At 43.3% G+C, this 19,238-nt stretch overlaps 1 long non-coding RNA gene across 2 annotated transcripts in view; it reads right to left on the bottom strand.

Moving 5' to 3' along the window:
* The window catches only part of LOC139279312 (uncharacterized), a 56,688-nt gene that overhangs the window by 29,406 nt on the left and 8,044 nt on the right, over nt 1-19,238 (bottom strand). For both annotated transcript variants that reach the window (XR_011596438.1, XR_011596439.1), the window contains exon 3: nt 15,089-15,157. This is a non-coding gene — a long non-coding RNA (uncharacterized lncRNA). The remainder of the gene's footprint in view (nt 1-15,088; nt 15,158-19,238) is intronic.

The following is a 19,238-nucleotide window of genomic DNA, read 5'->3' as shown; positions in this document are numbered from 1 at the left end:
TGTCCCACGTGACGGCCAGGAACCAAGTAGGCGTAGGGAACACATTTAGACCGTGGGATCGTGATACCGAGAGACATCTTCCGGACCCAGTAGTGTAATTTGAAATACCCCGGGGTAGAACCAAGCGGTGTACAGCGGCTAACGGAATCCAAACCTGTGAACAGGGTCAGACCAACGGGCTGAGTGGTGGTAGGTAGTCGTTAAGGATACGTAGAGCACTGCGGGAATTGCTTAAATGCGTTTTTAAGAATTGTATAAGTTTGTGTAACAGCAGAACTTGTGACCTGGCAGTAGCCAAGAGACAGTTCACTACAAGTCGCGCTAGAAAGAAAGCGGACCTCTGAGAGTAGATTCCTAACGGTACTAGTCCTGCCCAGGAATGGCCATGAAAACAAGTAAACTCAAGTGGGGACCAGAAGGGTCGCTTACCCGCCACCTGGCGGAAAAACAAAAGAAGCTAATTGAAAAAATGATTAAAGCAAGGTGGAATCCTCAGGAATTAGTTATGTGAGGAATTATTTAGATAAAACTAGGAAGAGGAATGCAAGTGTCTGTTTATTTTAGAAACAGAGTGAAAGTCTTTTTTTAACCCTTTGTAATGTTGTCCTGTATGTGGGAAGTTTTAAGACATTTAAGTTAGAAACGCAGGTGTGGATTTATTCGGATGATAAGTTACAGAGCTAGGAAAATAAACAAATAAAGGATAGGTTTGTTGAGCAAAATATTTATTTGACACGCTCACTTACTTGCCGAAAGAAAACATGCAATGATTGATTGGGTTGAAAGACATAAATTTAGTCTCGGAATGAGATAAAGAATGCTTTAAAAAAAAAGAGCTTCTAAAAAAAAAAGTTTTAAATAAAGATTGAAATTACAAAGTTTGAATTGGGATTTTGAGATATTCAGAGAAGGCACAGGAAATACTGAGGTGGATTTAAAAAAAAAGAAAAAGATTAAATTAAATCTGATCAGGTCAAACTCCTGGGCAAGTGGCAAGCTATCTGCGAAGGTGTAAAAGGAACTTTTGGAAAATGTTAAAAAACAGCAAGCTTTAGTAACGACTTTGAAACTGGAGCATTTTGAGATAACGAAAGGCAGCCCTCAAACTCTCAAAGCTGGACTCCATTCCAGTTATGAAAAAAAAGAAAAAGATAAAGACGCCACTTTGAAAGTAAACAAATGATTTTAAATTAACAACTTTATGGAGTTACGAACCCTCCGTGTAAAATACAAAACCTAATTTGAAGAAAGAAAAAAAAGATGTAACGGACTAAATGGAAAAAGACATAACTTACTAAATACTAGTTGATGTTTGCTGTGAAAAATATATTGGTTTAATTAGAAGGAAAAAAAAAATTGGAATAAGTAAAAAACACTCTACATGGATTCGAATTTTCAATTATGAAAAAGTTTCAATGCAGTTTGAAAAGATTTCCAAAATGGACAGTGTTTATCAAAAATGTCCTGAACAGTCTAAACAAGCAGGAGGGTTTTGAAGATAACGAGGAGAAAGAGAGAAATAAAAAAAAAACAGAATTGAATTTCAGTAAACAAAATTGCTATTGTATGTGTGGTCTTGTTTTAAAACAATTTAAAAAAAAAATTATTTGGCAAGTACTTGAATTAGAAGTTAAGAAAACATTGGAGTTTACTTTAATGATTTATGCTGTTTTTAACGGATTCCTAATTTCGAAGCCAGTTTTGAAGGCACAAAGACTTTTTTTTCAGATGATTACGTGAAGTCACGTAATGACATCAGGTCTTCTTACAAACCTGGAAAGGAGTTAACCCTTTCCATTGACAGCCGTTTTATACTGAACATTATTAATTTGGATTTCTTAATAGGAAAAAAAAGACTCACCTAACAGAGGAAACAAAAATAAAAACAGAACTAGCTTATGTAATAATACTTGCCTGATACAATAAAGAAATAGATATTCAATAAAACAAATTAAAGAGTTAAAAGCTAAGATAAACAGGCTGGAAGAGATAACGGGACTAGATGGATAGTGCAGTGCGCAGCCATAGCACCATCACCTCTGGCAATAGAGCCAATGTACCCCACGGTGGGTAGGTGTAGTCCACAAACCCAACCTAACGGTAAAGCAGACAGCGATGTTTGGAGGAATAGCTTTGGCCTTGGTCATAGGAGTTTGGGTAATATTTAAGTGGGTAAAGACACGGGCGCACGCCCTACAGATTCAGCTCGAAATGGTTCGATTATAACCTTGTGCTTCTGATTTTGCAGGGTGACAGGGACACTCGTAGAGCAAAAAACCTAACCCCTGGTGACGACCAGGCCGTCTGTTTAAAATTACAGATAATACTTACCGGAATGGGAATACGAAAGGCGCTACTCGTAATATGGATAGCCCTGCGACATGCACGTACCCTGGGCAACACCGACGGACAGCAGAGCACGCTGGAAATAAACAACTACCTGAACTATGGAGTCTTGTTTAATTTAACGGACGGAATGTGCATCCCAGCAGCCAAGGACTGGAGCAAGGACAGGACTTATTTTAAAGCATGGTTACAAGTGAATCCTAATAAGAATCCTAATAAGAATAAGAGTATGTGTACAGTGCTCCACGGGTATAAGGAGCAGATGCATTAAACAGAGGGGTGTCAAAGGGCCTGATGAATGTACTTTCGGCATAATTTGCGCGCCTCCGGGACAATCCCAGCAATCAGTCATCCGCAAGAAGGGAATGGGGCTGTGTGGGTATTACGAGGAGGCAGGGGCGGCTGCAATATCATTGTATGTATGTTTCTCACCCCCTCCGACACCGCGCCCCATAAGAATCACTACATTGCCCGAGGAACTGCCTTGTCCCATAACTACGAAGGGACCAGAGAATGGGATTGTAATGTACAACGAGGGGGAACTGTTGTATGATAATGTTAAACATGAAATTGTGCCTGTTCTGATCAATATTTCAGGCATCCAGATGCCGGAATACGGTACAGAACAGTCAAGGAAGATGTACAATGTATTAAGTAAAGTTGTAATGCAATGGGTGCCAGTAGGTTCCGGGGACAGGGGTTAGCCCCCAGGATGAAGAGGGAAATAGTTAATGATGTTGCTACCGTTTTCAATACAGGGACCTCCGTAGTGAACTCGATAGACATACAAGGATTAAATGAGAGGGTGGAACAGCTTAGAGGGGTGATGAAGAGGTTATTGGAGAGGGTGGAGCAAAACCAGGAAGACCAAGCCAACCTAGGAAAGGAGGGTGCCAAAATCCAGCTGGATGGCATCTCAGTCCTGGAAGCTCACGCCAGAACCATCAATCACCTCATTGATAGAGAACAGGAAGATACAGGGAAAGCAAAGACAGGGGCAACTCTGTCACGCTTATGGTCTGTGGATGGTGGGACAGATCCGCCACAATCTCGACCAGATCCAACGCGGGGAAGTACCCGATTGGATAGACAGTTCACATTTAGCTCAGTTGGCTAACCAAAGGGGGACACTGGATAATTGTACTCTGAAGGGACTGACCAGAGTATACCCAGCAATTCCAGATTGCCAGATGGGTAGGACTACCGGGATAGGGATAGTCCTGATGATCCCTATAGCCACGCCGGACTCAGGGCCGTTCCCCCGATACCAACGAGAGAATATCGGAATAATACGGGAAAATGTCTCCATACGCTACTACCTGACCACCACCTCTGCCGTTCGTCGAAACAACATACTTACCGGGATTTCCCTAGCAGATTGCAAGCAAAAGGGGGAAATCACAGTATGCCCTCACCCAGTGGGCAGAGGGGAGCGAGACGAGTGCGGGTTTAACCGAACCGACGGGTGTGTACTAGAAATAGTGCCCGCACACATGCACTTCGCGAGGGCAGGCTACGGAGGGAAGGGAAGATACTGCGTCTCTACTACTGAGCGTTCATTCCAGTATAATGACCTGCAGTGCCCTATACCACAGCCAAACTTTTGCTTTACACCACTACGACCTGTCGCGATCGGGCAAGCGCATATAACCCAGGTTAGGCGCCGGAAGTCCGAAGTTATTGAGGTAAGCGATCAGCTCCATGATCATTTACAGGCTTATGATGAACCAGATCAGGTCCTTATCCCACATCTAACCGAAGTATTACGAGAGTTGAGGCTCAGAGTGGATCAATCCGTAAAGCTCTACCACCAACTACAAACTAAAATCAAAGTACTGGAAGAAGATACCGAGGTAGACTTACAAAGTCAGAGTTGGTGGAGAAAGGTCTGGGACTGGGGAATAAATGTGAACATCCACCCATGGATTCGAATAATTTCACATATACTGGTCGGGATACAATTGATCTTAGCAATAACATGGGGCGTAATGGCCTGCCAGGCATGCAGACACCACGCACAACGAAGACGGACAAATCACCGTTCCCCGGATACTAAACAAGCCTGTTTTATAAGGGGGCAGGAGGATTTGGCCTTTGTCAATTCGATTTAAGCAACCGGGACTCCTGAAACCGCGTGACTGGCCAGCACGTTGAGGCAGGGAGTACCGGGCCGTGCACAAAATCTAATAAAGGTCGAATGGTCGGTTAAAAGGGGACTAGGACTAGTCCCTTTACCGAAAGGGGGAGTTGTTGTAGGAGGTAGGCACCTTTAGAATATACCAGAATACTAGGCATTAGGCACCTGCTAGATATATCTAAACGCATATAAGTTTAAAGTGGACACACACATAAAATGGCTGCCCAGGCATGATGGGAAATCAGGTAGTCAAGCTGTGAACTGTTGAACGTTCAATGACCAAGCAATAACCCTGTGAGGCCCACTGTAGGAATGCCTGGGATGCGGGAAGACAGAGATAAGAAGGAAACCATCTCCTGTGAACAAGGTCATAAACCAATTAATTCCCCAGGAAGAAAGATAAGAGGGAAACCATCTCCTGTAAACAAGGTTATAAACCAATTATTTCTCCCAGATGAAAGAACTAGGGAGAGAACCTATAAAGTCATCGATCAGCCCAAGCTGACAATAACCGAACATATGGTTCCCTGGATACTAGGGGAATTCTATTGGGTTAAAAGAACCTATATGTAATCTATAATCGTTGTGATTGGCTTGTGTCCAGCCGTGATGGGCTGTGTAGCTGTAGTAAACTGTTTTGTAACTGTTGTGAAACATATAAAGGTGCATGTAACCCTTTGTTCGGTGGAGAGAAACCTGGATACGGTCCTGAGTTTTTCCTCCCCGCTGAGTGTAATAAAAGCCGCATCAGCATTGGAACCGACTCTGAGTGTTGAGTGATTCTTCTGAGAAAACACTAACGCTAACAACTGGAACACACACAGTTTCTCTCTGCTTCTTTGATGTGCATCCCTGTATTTAGTTCCCTGATAGCTCAGCAAAGCAGATGTACAGCCAAGAAAACGCGTGACAATAACGGAAATTTAAATCGTATGTTTCCACTTGTGGAAAAGACTAAAAGTAGGGACCATCAATTTAAGATAGTTACCAATAAATCCAACAGGGAATTCAGGAGAAACTTCTTTACTCAGAGAGTAGTTAGCATATGGAACATGCTACCACAGGGAGTAGTTGAGGCAAATAGCAGAGACAATTTTAAGGGAAAGCTAGATAAACAGAACTAGAAGGGTCATCGACCTGAAACATTAACTCTGCTTCCTCTCCACAGATGCTACCTGACCTGCTGAGATTTCCAGCATTTTCTGTTTTTATTCCAAATTCCTGCATCCGCAGTATTTTGCTTTTGTATTAGGAATAGAAGGATGTGCTGATGGGGTTGGATGAAGAGCGGTGGGAGGAGACTCTTGTGAAGCATAAATGGTGGCATTTATGAGTTGGGCCGAATAGCCTTTTTCTGTGGTTCACTGGGTAGCACATTCACCTCTGAGTCAGAAGGTTGTGGGTTCAAGTCCCGCTCCAGGAACTTGAGCACGTAAATCTAAGCTGACACTCCAGTGCATTGCTGAGAGAGTGCTGCACTGTCAGGGGTGCCATCTTTCGGATGAGATGTTAAACCGAGGCCTCTCAGATGTAAAAGATTCCATGGCACTATTTCGAAGAAGAGATGGGGAATTATCCCCAGTGTCCTGGACAATATTTATCCCTCAATCAACATAACAAAAAGAGCTTATCAGGTTATTATCACATTGCTGTTTGTGGGACCTTGCTGCGCGCAAGTTGGCTGCTGCGTTTTCCACATTACAACAGTGACTACACTCCAAAAGTACTTCATTGGTTGTCAAGCAATTTGAGATGTTCAGTGGTCATGAAAGGCACTATATAAATGCAAGTCTTTCTTTCTTTCTTTCTTTCTTAGATTCTATGTAATTATGCCTTATGGAGTAATTGCCTGAAGCTCTGTTGCTCTAACTCTGACCTCTGCCCTGTGCTGGCAGCAGGGCCTCATGAGATTATAGTAATGCAACAGCCTCAAGTGAGGGAGGATTAAACAGGGAAGTGGCTGATTCCATCTGAATATGATCAGGTTAGCCATTCGCAGTGGCGCAAGCTCCTGAATCACTGGCACTTGCACCCTGTAAGGGGGTGATCTCTGATATACAAGTGGCTTCAAGCTAGCTGCACCTAAAATTCCTGGCTTCATAAGAACATAAGAAATAAGAGCTGGAGTAGGCCATTTGGCCCCTCGAGCCTGTTCCACCATTCAATATCATAGCTGATCTGATCCTGGCCTCAACTCCACTTCCCTGCCCGCTCCCCCTAACCCTTGACTCCCTTATCATTCAACAGCCAGCCCTAGTTGGGATTCCAGCGGTGGCTCAGTGGGTAGCGCTCTCACCTTTGACTCGGAAAGTTATGGGTTTAAGTCCCTTTCCAGAGACTTCAGCCCAAAATTCTAGGCTGACACTCCCATTGCAGTATGGTGGGTTGCTGCACTGTCGGAGATGCCGTCTTTCGGATGAGAGGTTAAACCAAGAATCTGTCTGCCCTCTCAACTGCATGTAAAAGATCACGCGGCACTATTTCGAAGAAAAGCAGGAGCATTGTCCCCAGTCTCGGTATCCTGGGCCAATATTTACCCCTCAATCAACATCGCTAAAACAGATTATCTAGTCATTATCATATTGCTGTTTGTGGGAGCTTGCTGTGCGCAAATTGGCTGCCGTGTTTCCTACATTACAACACTGACTACAAAAGTACTTCATTAGCTGTAAAGCGCTTTGGAATGTCCTGATGTCATGAAAGGCACTATAGAAATACAAGTTCTTTACCTTCTTGTCAAGTTACTGTTTCTGTAAAAATGTAGGAATGTCCAAAATTCTGGAAGCAGTGCGTAATTGTAAAATCCAGGCACAAATCTGTTGTTGTGATGAAGATTTTACAGAAGCATTTTGCGTAGTCCATATTATATATAGATCAATAGATAGCCAGGAGTGAGTTACAGGCTGGAATCTAATCAAGGGGTTTGGGTGGTTTATAGATAACGGAGAGTGATTTACAGCCTGGAATCTAATTGTGACAAGACAGGATTTCTGTTTTTATTTAAATGACTTTAGTTAGGATAGATCTGATTTAAAGGATGCTTCAGCTAGCTGTATCTTTAAAGGAATCCCTGATATGGTGATCGGAGACCAATACATGAAGCTGACCAGCACCATCCACATATTAAACGAGTCAGGTAGCTTTCTTTGTTGGTGCTGTTGCCTGTATTCAGAAATAAATTAAGTGAAAGATTGTTTGGAAATGAGAACAGATTCCCTGAGATGTTAACAAGCTCTGGATAAAGAGACAACATGTGAAGACCTGCTCAGTAATCATTCTATGTATTTGTACATTCCTTGTCTCCTTGATCTTGAAACTGAGAGCTCAGCCCCGGGGGACCGCTGGTCTGAAATATATACAACAAAAATAACTTGCATTTATATAGCACCTTTAATGTAGTAAAATGTCCCAAGGTGCTTCACAGGAGCGTTATCAAATAATATGTGACATGAAGCCACATGAGAGATTAGGACAGATGACCAAAATCTTAGTCAAAGAGGTAGGTTTTTAAAAAAAGGAAGAAAGGTAGAGAGGTGGAGAGGTTTAGGGAGGGAATCCCAGAGCTTAGAGCCTAGGCAGCTAAAGGCACGGCCGCCAATGGTTGAGTGATTAAAATCGGGGATACACGAGGCCAGATTTGGAGCAGTGTAGAGGGTTGTAGGGATGGAGGAAGTTAAAGAGATAGGGAAAGGGCGAGACCATGGCAAGAAAGACTAACGTTTATATAGCGCCTTTCACATCCTTAGGACATCCCAAAGTGCTTTACAGCCAATTCAGTACTTATTTTTTGAATTTTAGTCACTGGTTGTAATGTAGGAAACATGGCAGCCAATTTGCATGCAGCAAGCTCCCACAAACTGCAATGTGAGTGACCAGATAATCTGTTTTATGAAAATTGATTGAGGAATAAATATTGGGCCAGGACATCGGGAAGAACTCCCCTGCTCTTCTTTGAAATAGTGGCATGGGATTTTTTACATCGACCTGAGAGAGCAGACGGGGCCTCAGTTTAACGTTTCACCCAAAAGATGGTACCTCCGACACTGCAGCACTCCCTCAGTACTGCACTGCAAGGTCAGCCTCGACTGTTGTGCTCAATTCTCTGGAGTGGGGCTTGAACCCACAACCTGCTGACTCAGATGCAAGAGTGCTGCTGACTGAGCTACAGCTCAGGGAACCACAGGGACTTGAAAACAAGGATGATAACTTTAAATTCGAGGCGTTACTGGACCGGAAGACAACTTAGGTCAGCGAGTACAGGGCTGATGGGTGAATGGGACCTGATGGGAGTTAGGATATGGGCAGTTTTTGATGAGCTCATGTTCGCGGAGGGTGCAAGGTAAGAGGTCAGCCAGGAGAGAATTAGAATAGTCAAGTTTAGAAGTAACAAAGGCATGGATGAGTATTTCAGCAGCAGATAAGCTGAGGCAGGCAGTCAGAAAAACACAGGAGATTTGTCTCAAATTCAGAAGATTTATCAAACAGATTATCAGTATGTGTAAGAAATATGTTCTAGAAAAGGATACTTTAACCACTTGTAGAGTGATGCTATCCTTAATTATTGCACTTTATTTTCTTGCTGTGTTTTTCTTAAGGTGTCAACCTTATATAGAGTAGCAGATACCCGAGTGTGAGTTACAGGCTGGAATTTAATCGAGGGATTCAGATGGTTTTTACATAGAATAATGGATACCTGGTACTCTGGTAATGAGATGCTAGCTGGAATCTAATCAAAGGGATTAAATGCCTTATGTATAGAATGAAAGATTACTTTACGAAGAGGTTGAAATTGGACCTGGACTGTCGGTTGAATTGGTAACAAATGGTTATATTTAGGGTTTTTTGCTGCAATTTATGTGACAAGGAAACAGAAAATTTCAAAGTGGAGTTAGCAATCTGCACTGACTGTGCTTAGGGTCGTAAATATGTGTGTGCTTTTCCAAAGTGCTCCCTGAGCTATTCTTTTGCAGATTCCACAAAGGGACTAAGGTCAGAGCACAGACAGATTGGCTTGTTCAAACCCCTCCTTCCCGTTGTTTATTATTGGCTAGAGCTAGGGGAGGGCGGGGGCTGTTGTACACATCATTCATTTGAAAATGAATAGAAATCATTTTATTCCACTCCAGCTGGTTCAATCCAGATAATAGTGGAAAGCTCAAGGGACCTTACCCAGCAGAGAAGGAAGAAATTTGCTCAGACATCACCTCAGGATACTAGTGTGATTAGCAGCAATTAATTCCAAATGAAAAATGCATGTTCAGAAATTCTTTGGTGAAAGGAGAGAGAGGAAAGGCCAGATCTTGCTGAAATCGGGCATCTCATGGCGTACGCCATTACTTCGGCCCCAAGTTTCCACACGATAAAAAACGGGCGCCCCTCCGAGCTGGGCGCCCGTTTTTCGCGCCGAAAAAAAAATGCGCGATTCTGGAGTGCCCTGCATCTCCATCTCTGCTTGGTGCGGCGCCCAGGGGGGGCGGAGCCTACCACTTGCACCGATTTTGTAAGCGGGAGGGGGCGGGTACCATTTAAATTAGTTTTTTTCCTGCCGGCAACCCTGCGCGGCGCGTTGGAGCGTTCGCGCACGCGCAGTGTGAAGGAAACATTGGCACTCGGCCATTTTTGTAGTTCTTTGTTGCTGTTTAATTTTTGAACATTTTTTAATAAAAGCACATTGCCATCAGCACATCAGCACTGAGGCTTCTTGCAGCAGTGAGAAGGCTCCCCCCCCCCTGCCGTCGGGAAATGGCTGCTGAACTTGTGAGGCTTCCTGCAGCCTTCTCACTGTCTCCTCCCCCCCCCCCCGCGGGAACGAACGGCTGCCTCAACTTGTGAGGCTTCCTGCAGAATTCTCCGTGCCTGAAGCACTTTCACACAGGTAGGAAGATGGTTTATTTAATCTTTTCTTTGCTTATAAATTTTTATTCAGGTTGGATATATTTGTATAGTATTTGTATAAGTATAAATAAGGATTTATTATAGAATTTAATGACTTCCCTTCCCCCCCCCTCCCCCACCTTGTTCTGGACGCCTAATTTGTAACCTGCGCCTGATTTATTAATGTGTAGACAAGGTTTTTTCAGTTCCACAAAAATCTTCACTTGCTCCATTCTAAGTTAGTTTGGAGTACGTTTTCACTGTGGAAACTTTGAAATCAGGCGTCAGTGGCCGGACACGCCCCCTTTTGAAGAAAAAATTCTGTTCTAACTGACTCGAACTGCAGAAAAAAAAATGTGGAGAATTGCGATTTCTAAGATAGTCCGTTCTCCACCAGTTGCTCCTAAAAATCAGGCGCAAATCATGTGGAAACTTGGGCCCTTAGACTCTTTCCTGCATCTTCAGCTCAACATTTCTTTGCGCCGCAACTTGCGGGAAATGCAAGCTGATAACGGCGTAATGAGGGCAACGGGGCATCTGGGACCTCGGTGAACAACAGGACCAACAGTCGATCTCCTTAACCAATGAGATTTAAGGATTGAGAAAGAAACAGAGGAATGACGGAGAGGGAAATCGGACGAATTAGAATCAAATCAGGTACAGAAAGAGAAATAAAGAGAAGGAACGAAAGATTGGATTAAGGGAGAGAGAACAAGTGACAGAAAGGAAAAGCAAGAAAAAAAATTACATTTAAATTTAAATCTCCAACAACAATTTATTGCATATAAAGATGAGATTAAACACTTTAAATTGTTCCCTTTCTTGAACAGAGCTTGATTAGCATTGCATTAAACAATAATCATGTTGTTTAAAGGGTACTTACGCTTTTCATTACCCGACTTCACTTTCTGCGGTGATTTTAATGGTCAATTAATGTGCAAATCCTAAAAATAATGGGGAGATGCCATTTGTGCAAAGCAAATGGTTGGAGCGACATAAATTGACCAGCAAGTTCTGGAGATTTGCAATTCATAGTGAATCTCTTAATCCCCTGAACTTGCTGGCCGATTTGCGCATTAATAACGCGCCATTAAATTTCCAGCAATATCTGGCCCATGAGGAGTTTCGATAAACAGATAAAACCTTGACCAAAATGATGTCTCAGCTCGTCCAGAAGATTCTAGCACTAATACATGCTTTGCACCATCTGTGCTGTATATTATTTCTCAGCGGCAGCTTCCAAGTGCCTCTCTCTGGCATTTTTCTTGTCACTGTTCTATGCACTGATGTTAAAACCAGTGTTTTCTTTCTCTGGCCCCGTTGCAGGTTTGGTTAGTAAGTGGATAGAGAACACAACTGGTATTAGACAAAGCCCCAGTAAATCGTATAGGTGCATTTAAGGGAAAGCTAGATCAGTACATGAGTGAGAAAGTAATAAAAAGATATGCAGATAGGGTTAGATGAAGTAAATAAGAGTGGGAGGAAGCTCGTGTGCAGCATAGACACTGGCATAGACCTGCTGGGCCGAATGGCCTGTTTCTGTGCTGTAAAATTCTATGTAATCATTGATCTACATTGGCTCCCGGTTAAGCAGTGCCTCGATTTCAAAATTCTCATCCTTGTTTACAAATCCCTCCATGGCCTCGCTCCTCTGTAATCTCTTTCAGCCTCACAATCCCACGAGATATCTGCACTCCTCAAATTCTGCCTTCTTGAGCATCCCTGATTATAACAGCTGAACCATTGGTGGTCGTGCCTTCAGCTGCCTAGGCCCTAAGCTCTGGAACTCCCTCCCTAAACCTCTCCGTCTCTCTACCTCGCCTTCCTCCTTTAAGACGCTCCTTAAAACCTACCTCTTTGACCCATGTTTTTGGTCATCTGCCGTAATTTCTTCTTATGTGGCTCGGTATCAAATTTATTTGTTTTGTCATAACACTGCTGTGAAGCGCCTTGGGACATTTTACTATGTTAAAGGCACTATATAAATAAAAGTTGTTGTTGTTGTTGTAATTCAATGATGCTATCCGACTGACTGTCATACATGTATTAAATGCACCCTGCACATGAGGGCCCTTAAACACTCTGTAATTTGGCAACATTTTCCATGGGTTTTGACATTTTGCTACAGCTCTTGTTCCAGATTGGTGGAAATCTTTATCATGCACCGTGTTATTTTGAAATGGATGAACAGACACAGATTTAAGGTAATTGGCAAAAGAGCCAGAGGGGAGATGAGCAGATTTTTTTTAACGCAGCAAGTCAATTATAATCTGGAATTAACTGCTTGAAAGGGTGCTGGACGCAGATTCAATATTAACTTTAAAAAGGGAATTGGATAAATACTTGAAGGGGAGAAAATTGCAGTGCTACAGGGAACAAGCAGGGGAGTGGGACTAATTCTCTTTAGAGCAGAGAAGACTAAGAGGAGATTTGATAGAGGTGTTTAAAATCATGAACGGTTTAGACAGAGTAAATGAAGAGAAAATGTTTCCAATGGCTGAAGGGTCGATAATGAGAAGGCATAGATTTAAGGTGATTGGCAAAAGAACCAGAGATGACACGAGGAAAAACATTTTTACGTAACAAGTAGTTAGGATTTGGAATGTACTGCCTGTCAGGGTGGTGATTACAGATTCAATAGTAGTCTTCAAAAGGGAATTGGATAAATACTTGAAGGACAAAAAATTGCAGGGATATGGGGAATGGAGGAGTGGAACTTCTGGAAGCACTATACTCTTTGTGCAGTAGAGAGGTAACCTTCATCAATCTATTCGATCCTGACTCTCTCTACATATTGTTAAGGAAAGCTCAAGTTCTTTATAGGCCACTTCTCACGAATACTGACATTGCTGGTTCATTATGGCATGACAAATATTATTGTGAACAAGACCCCTATAAATGAGATGTTTCCTTCAAAACGCTAGATGCCAACTTGTTTATCATCCTGACCTATTGTCCCACTTCCTATCTCAAGACTGTCTTGGATATCTCGTTTCACAATTGGGCCACAGAAGTAAGACAACAGGCACAAATCACACATTCTGCACTTTGGGAAGAAGCCTGGGCATGAACAACTTTAACCATTTCATTATTTCCAACTACAGTACAAATCTACAAGCCATTTATTAGTAAAAGGAAAGAAAAAAACCTTAATCATATGGATTAAACCAAATCCTAACCCTATGTATAGATGTATACACAACTAGGATACCTTACAGCCCTGATAGCATTGCTGGCGATAATATCTGCTTACATTTGCTGGTGATGAGCCTTCACCCGCAGGGTAGTGTTCCCTGCCTTTGGCGGATGATCATCACCTCGTTTATATTACAGTAATGATTCTGAGGCCAGGACTCTAATATAAATAAGCTGTGAATCAAACATCCAAAATATCAGACACTCCTTACTGTAATATAACAAACTTTGTTTAAACAACAAAAGGACCTTTCAAATTAGTCTTTAATTTTGTTATGCTAAGCCTTAATTTCAGATGGTTATTTACGAGGTACAGATTTTAATTTAAAGCAGATTTATTGAGCTCAGGCGCCTTTGCTCATATAGTCTAGTTTTTACAAGGATCGGTAATTAAATTTTCTCACACTCAATTTGATAAATCAAGATGGACACATAGACTCCAGTCTGGTCACAGCTGCCTCTGAGCTGTTAAGATTGATTGATACAAGTGTTGGTCTATACAGACTGTCATGGCTGGATAGGCAAATACCCAGCCATTTGTTTTAGCAGATTCACTGTTACTACAACTCTTCTATTTAATGGAGACAAATGCTCCCACTTCAACCATCTATCACCGTGGCTCTGTTTAGGCATTGCTCTTTATCCTGGAAGGGGAGTCTAGTTAATGTCTGCTCATCTTTAATCTCCTTTCATATCCTTTTGGAAAATCAGTTTGAGCTTGGGATCATCATGCAGCGACAACCTCATTGTGTCTGCTCAATATGGCTTATAGTGCAGTCTGCAACATCGAAATGATGCATCTCTACGTGCAACGTCTTGAGATGTTCCAATATCTTCAACAGCACTGCACGTCTTCACGTGCGACCTCTACCACCTAGAAGGACAAGGGCAGCAGGTGCATGGGAACACCCTTGCAAGTTCACTTCCAAGTCACACAGCAACCTGACTTGAAAATATATAGCCATTCCTTCCTCGTAGCTGGGTCAAAATCCTGGAACTTCCAAGCTAACAGCACTATGGGAGCACCTTCACCACATGGACTGCAGCCGCTGAAGAAGGTGGCTCACCACCACCTTCTCAAGGGCAATTAGGGATGAGCAATAAATGCTGGCCTTGTCAGCAACGTCCACATCCCAGGATTGATTAAAAAAATAGCAGTTTTATTCCTTTTCTCAATATCGCTGTGGTTTCCTTCCTCCTTCCTCCTGAGCTCGATTTATCTTCCTGCACAATCTTCCTCCTCCCTACAGCCCCACTGTGTTGAAGACTCATCGTGCCTACTGTAACTGACTCTTTCTCAAGACATCAAAACTGTAGCATCCCTCACCTCCCTTCAATCTTCCCTCCCTTCCATAATCTACAGGCTTTGAAAATCCAAGATTGGTGTCAGATAAACAATACTTCCTTTTATTATAAAAGCAAAATATTGCGGATGCTGGAAATCTGAAATAAAAACAGAAAATGCTGGAAACACTCAGCAAGTCAGGCAGCATCTGTGGAGAGAGAAACATCAACCTTCTTACTTTCTTTTATTACCTTGTCTTCACTCCAAGCCTTTTCAATACTGGTGGGCCTCGGGCTTTCCTTCCTCCGACAATCTGCAAGCTTTTAAAATTCAAACTCGTCAAGTTTCCAAGTATTTTCTTTTCAACCTTGCACCTAAGCTTCTTATTATTAATAATACTTATGATAATAATAAAGAAATATCTTAACTGGTGGGTTAGACCATAGTTGAACTCAAAACCAATACTAGCAGAAGCCTGTTATTCTGCCCTGTGAGCCCCAAAGTGAAGCGTGCTCTTTCCCACTAATAATCACATTTTGTCCCAGGTTGGATCGGCGTCAGTACTGTCCAGCAGTTGGGGCAGTAGAATCACAGAATGATACAGCACAGAAGGAGGCCATTCGGCCCATTGTGTCTGTGCCGGCTCTTTGGTAGAGCTATCAAATTAGTTCCACTCCCCTGCTCTTTCCTCATAGCCCTGTAAATGTATTCCCTATGAGTATTTACCCAATTTTCTTTTGAATGTTACTACTGAATCTGTCCCCACCACCCTTTCAGGCAGCACTGAGCCAATCTGACAGTAGGACCCTCTCTCATGAATGCTTACATTGCTGCTATAGTGGCTTGTAAATGCCCTCTTTGCTGGCTTTAAAGTGCTTGGAGAAAGGATACAGGCAACCATGATGCAGGAACTGAGTGAGATAAGTTGTGGCTGGGAGGGTGGGGGAGCGAGAGGGGAGGGTGGTGTGAGGGAAGGTGCACCCCTGCTCCTCCGGGCCTCACAAAAATAGTTGTGAAGACATACCTTTAGCTGGGGGTCCTTTCTTCCATCGTCCTCTCTTCCATCACAGCTGGCCAAAGTTCTGCTCTCTGACAGATCAGTGGTCATGTTGAGGGAATGCCCAGCAGCAGAGGCCTGAATATCGCAGCCTCAGAGCTGACAGATCGGCTTTCAAGACACCACATTTGGGCAATCAAGCTTCCCTATGTAATATACAGTAGATCGGTCAGGACGGATAGAGATGCATACATGGCTGATTCAGACAAAGAGTTACTGGAGTGCACACCAAATGGACCTCCAGTCCCAGCACAATCGCAGAGGGTCAGCAGTAAAACCCTGTAACCGGCCAGCAAACTTACCCATTCTAATCAAGTGTCTCTGAGAAGAGGTAGTCAGGTAGGCGTCACACACCAAGCACAAAGGAGAAGCACCATGGCAGATCACACTGACAGAACACACAGGGGTCGTTTTAGACTCCCTTCGGCTGGCTTTAACAGGGTGCCAAAAGCCTCCATCTGGTCGGTTGCCTCACCATCCCGTTACCACCGATGAGGCGGCCAGTGCCATTTTGAAAGTGGCTTACTGCCGGGTATCCAAAGCGCCTACCTGTTTCAGGCTATAGGTCCCCTTTTAATGTAAAATCGGGGCCCAAAAAAGACTTCAAAAAAAGACTTGCATTTATATACCGCCTTTCATGACCACCGGACGTCTCAAAGTGCTTTACAGCTTTTGGAGTGTAGTCACTGTTGTAATGTGGGAAACACGACAGACAACTTCACGCACAGCAAGTTCCCACAAACAGCAATGTAATAATGACCAGATAATCTGTTTTAGTGATGCCCAATGAGGGATAAATATTAGCCAGGATGTAAATAGGATCCTGATTGCCATTTTAGGTCGGAACTGGTCGGAGTCTGTGCACCGCAGGCTTCAGTCAGTTCTGTGGATGATGGAAGAGAGGAGGCCCAGCTAACGGTAAGTCTTGAATTATTTTTGTGAGGCTCGAAGGAGCAGGGGTGCACCTTCCACCGCACACCACCCCCCCTCCCTCTCACCCCCCCCCCACACAACTTATCTCATTGGCGACAGCTCCGGCCCAATCTTCAGGCCTCAATCCCCAAAGTTGCTTTCGGACTCCTGTTTAGCATCCTAAGGCTTGTCTGATGAATTTAAATGAGGCTGGAGCCTCAAAATCGTGGTAGCCTCTACACCACTGGACCGGGCCATCGGTCATCACACTTCCCCACCAGTCGACCACCCAACAGTTAAAATCCACCGTACAATGATTAGAATAAATGCATTGCACTTAAATTATGTTGGGTCTTTGTGTGCCATTGGTTAGAATAAAGGATAGGAATCGATTATATATGAGGACATGTGAAGGAAAGGGTAGGGAAACGTGGTTTGGGCAATGTTACTTTAAACATGTGTAGGAGGAATTGCACTGGAAAGGACCTCTGATCAATTCAGACATCTGGAACCCTGCCTCAAGAACCCAATGGTCTGCTCGATAATGCTTCTGGTTTTGGCATGATCATTTTTTACCTGCATTCTGTTTCAGTCCATGGTTGCTCCAAGAGTGAGCATGATAGTCTTGGTCTCCCAGGCACCATCCTTCCACTCTGCAAATAAGGACGGCACAGGGCACAGTCTTAAATCAAGAGGACCAGGGTACTACAGGACCCCTGGACTAGGGAGCGGAATTTGGACAGGATTCCCACTTCTGATCAATATCCAGTGATCCCATTCTAGAAAGTATGCATCTGTGGATATTTTGGGTTCAGTTTGAACAACCCTGCCCTATTCCTCTCGTCCTCCGCCCCCAAAAAGCTCACCACACAAATGACTGGGCCTCGTGGAACTCTAATCCCCAACAAGCAATCAACCTCTTCAGAGGGAGAGGAGAGACAAGACACAAGTAACATCAGCATGTTGAGCAGAGCCTGTCTGGTGTTACAAGTCAGTACGAGATGGGAGGGCATCTTATTGTTATCAAGTCAATCTGACAGCTACATTTCTGATATTTTATAACAAGAATGGTTGAAGGGATTAATATAATCATTTAAATGTCAAGACTATTCACATGCTAATGCATTCACTGATCCATGTTAAACTAATCCCCATGTTTGTTAAAGCCCCACAGCAGCCTTATGTTCAAATGTTCAGCTGGCAAATTTATTCCTGCTCCTAGATTTTGCAAGAAAAAGAAAATAACGTGAAACTTTTTTAAAGTTAGGAAGTGGCTGTTCTCCACATCATGACAGTTGTTTATCAATCCAGGGAGATACAATTCAGTTTGACTGATGGAGGAAACAACATTTGGGCATCACTTGGATGGGGAAGAGGGAAAGAATTTGGACTGGGGCACATTAACTATCTGCAAATAATAGACTTAAAGAAGCATTTTACATTGATCCTACTTCATGCCAGCTCAACTCCACCACTAGAACCCAAATGTACTTCAAACCTGTTGGAGGGGTTGTGGGAAATTTGGTCAGTGTCAGCTGTGGCTCGGTGGGTAGCACTCTCGCCTCTGAGTCAGAAGGTTGTGGGTTCAAGCCCCACTCCAGGAACTTGAGCACATAAACCTAGGCTGACACTCTCAGAGCAGTAATGAGGGACGTGCCGTTTTTCAGATGAGATGTTAAACCGAGATCCCGTCTGCTCTCTCAGGTGGATATAACAGATCCCATGGCACTATTTCAAAGAAGAGCAGGGGTGTTATGGCCAATATTTATCCCCAAATCAACATAACAAAAACAGATTATCTGGTCATTATCAGATTATTGCTGTTTGTGGGAGCTTGCTGTGTGCAAGTTGGCTCCGCGCTTCCCACATAACAACAGTGACTACATTCCAAAAGTACTTTATTGGCTGTAAAGCACTTTCTGAGACATATGGTGGTTGTGAAAGGCGCTATGTAAATGCAAGTCTTTCTTTCATTTTATCATGATTTTTAAAAGGAAGTAAAATTAGAAGTTTATGCTTGACCCAGACTCTGGGCAGTTGACAGTCAAAATTCGCCTGGATCAGTGCTTTGGACAGTTCATCGAGCTTCCTCTGTATTGGCCCTGAGGGGATATCATGACTTTCTCATGACAGGCAGCCCTACCAATGTGTCTAACTGATCATACACATCAACCGTCCATGCAGATCGTGCCCAGTCAGCATTCCAAACATCTCTGCTTGTAAGTCATAATCAACAAGGATTTAACTGTTGGCATCATTGAAGGTCACTATGGGCATAAACGTAAGGAACAGGAGCAGGAGTAGGCCATTTGGCCCCTCGAGCCTGCTCCACCATTTAATAAGATCATGGCTGATCTGATCTTGGGCTCAGCTCCACTTCTCTGCCCGCTCCCCTTATCCTTTATCGCTTAAAAATCTGTCTATCTCCACCT

The sequence above is a fragment of the Pristiophorus japonicus genome, chromosome 14, assembly GCF_044704955.1.
Source record: "Pristiophorus japonicus isolate sPriJap1 chromosome 14, sPriJap1.hap1, whole genome shotgun sequence".
Lineage (NCBI taxonomy): Eukaryota > Metazoa > Chordata > Chondrichthyes > Pristiophoridae > Pristiophorus > Pristiophorus japonicus.
Note: the sequence above shows the minus strand (reverse complement) of the source record. Positions and strands in the feature narration are given on the sequence as shown.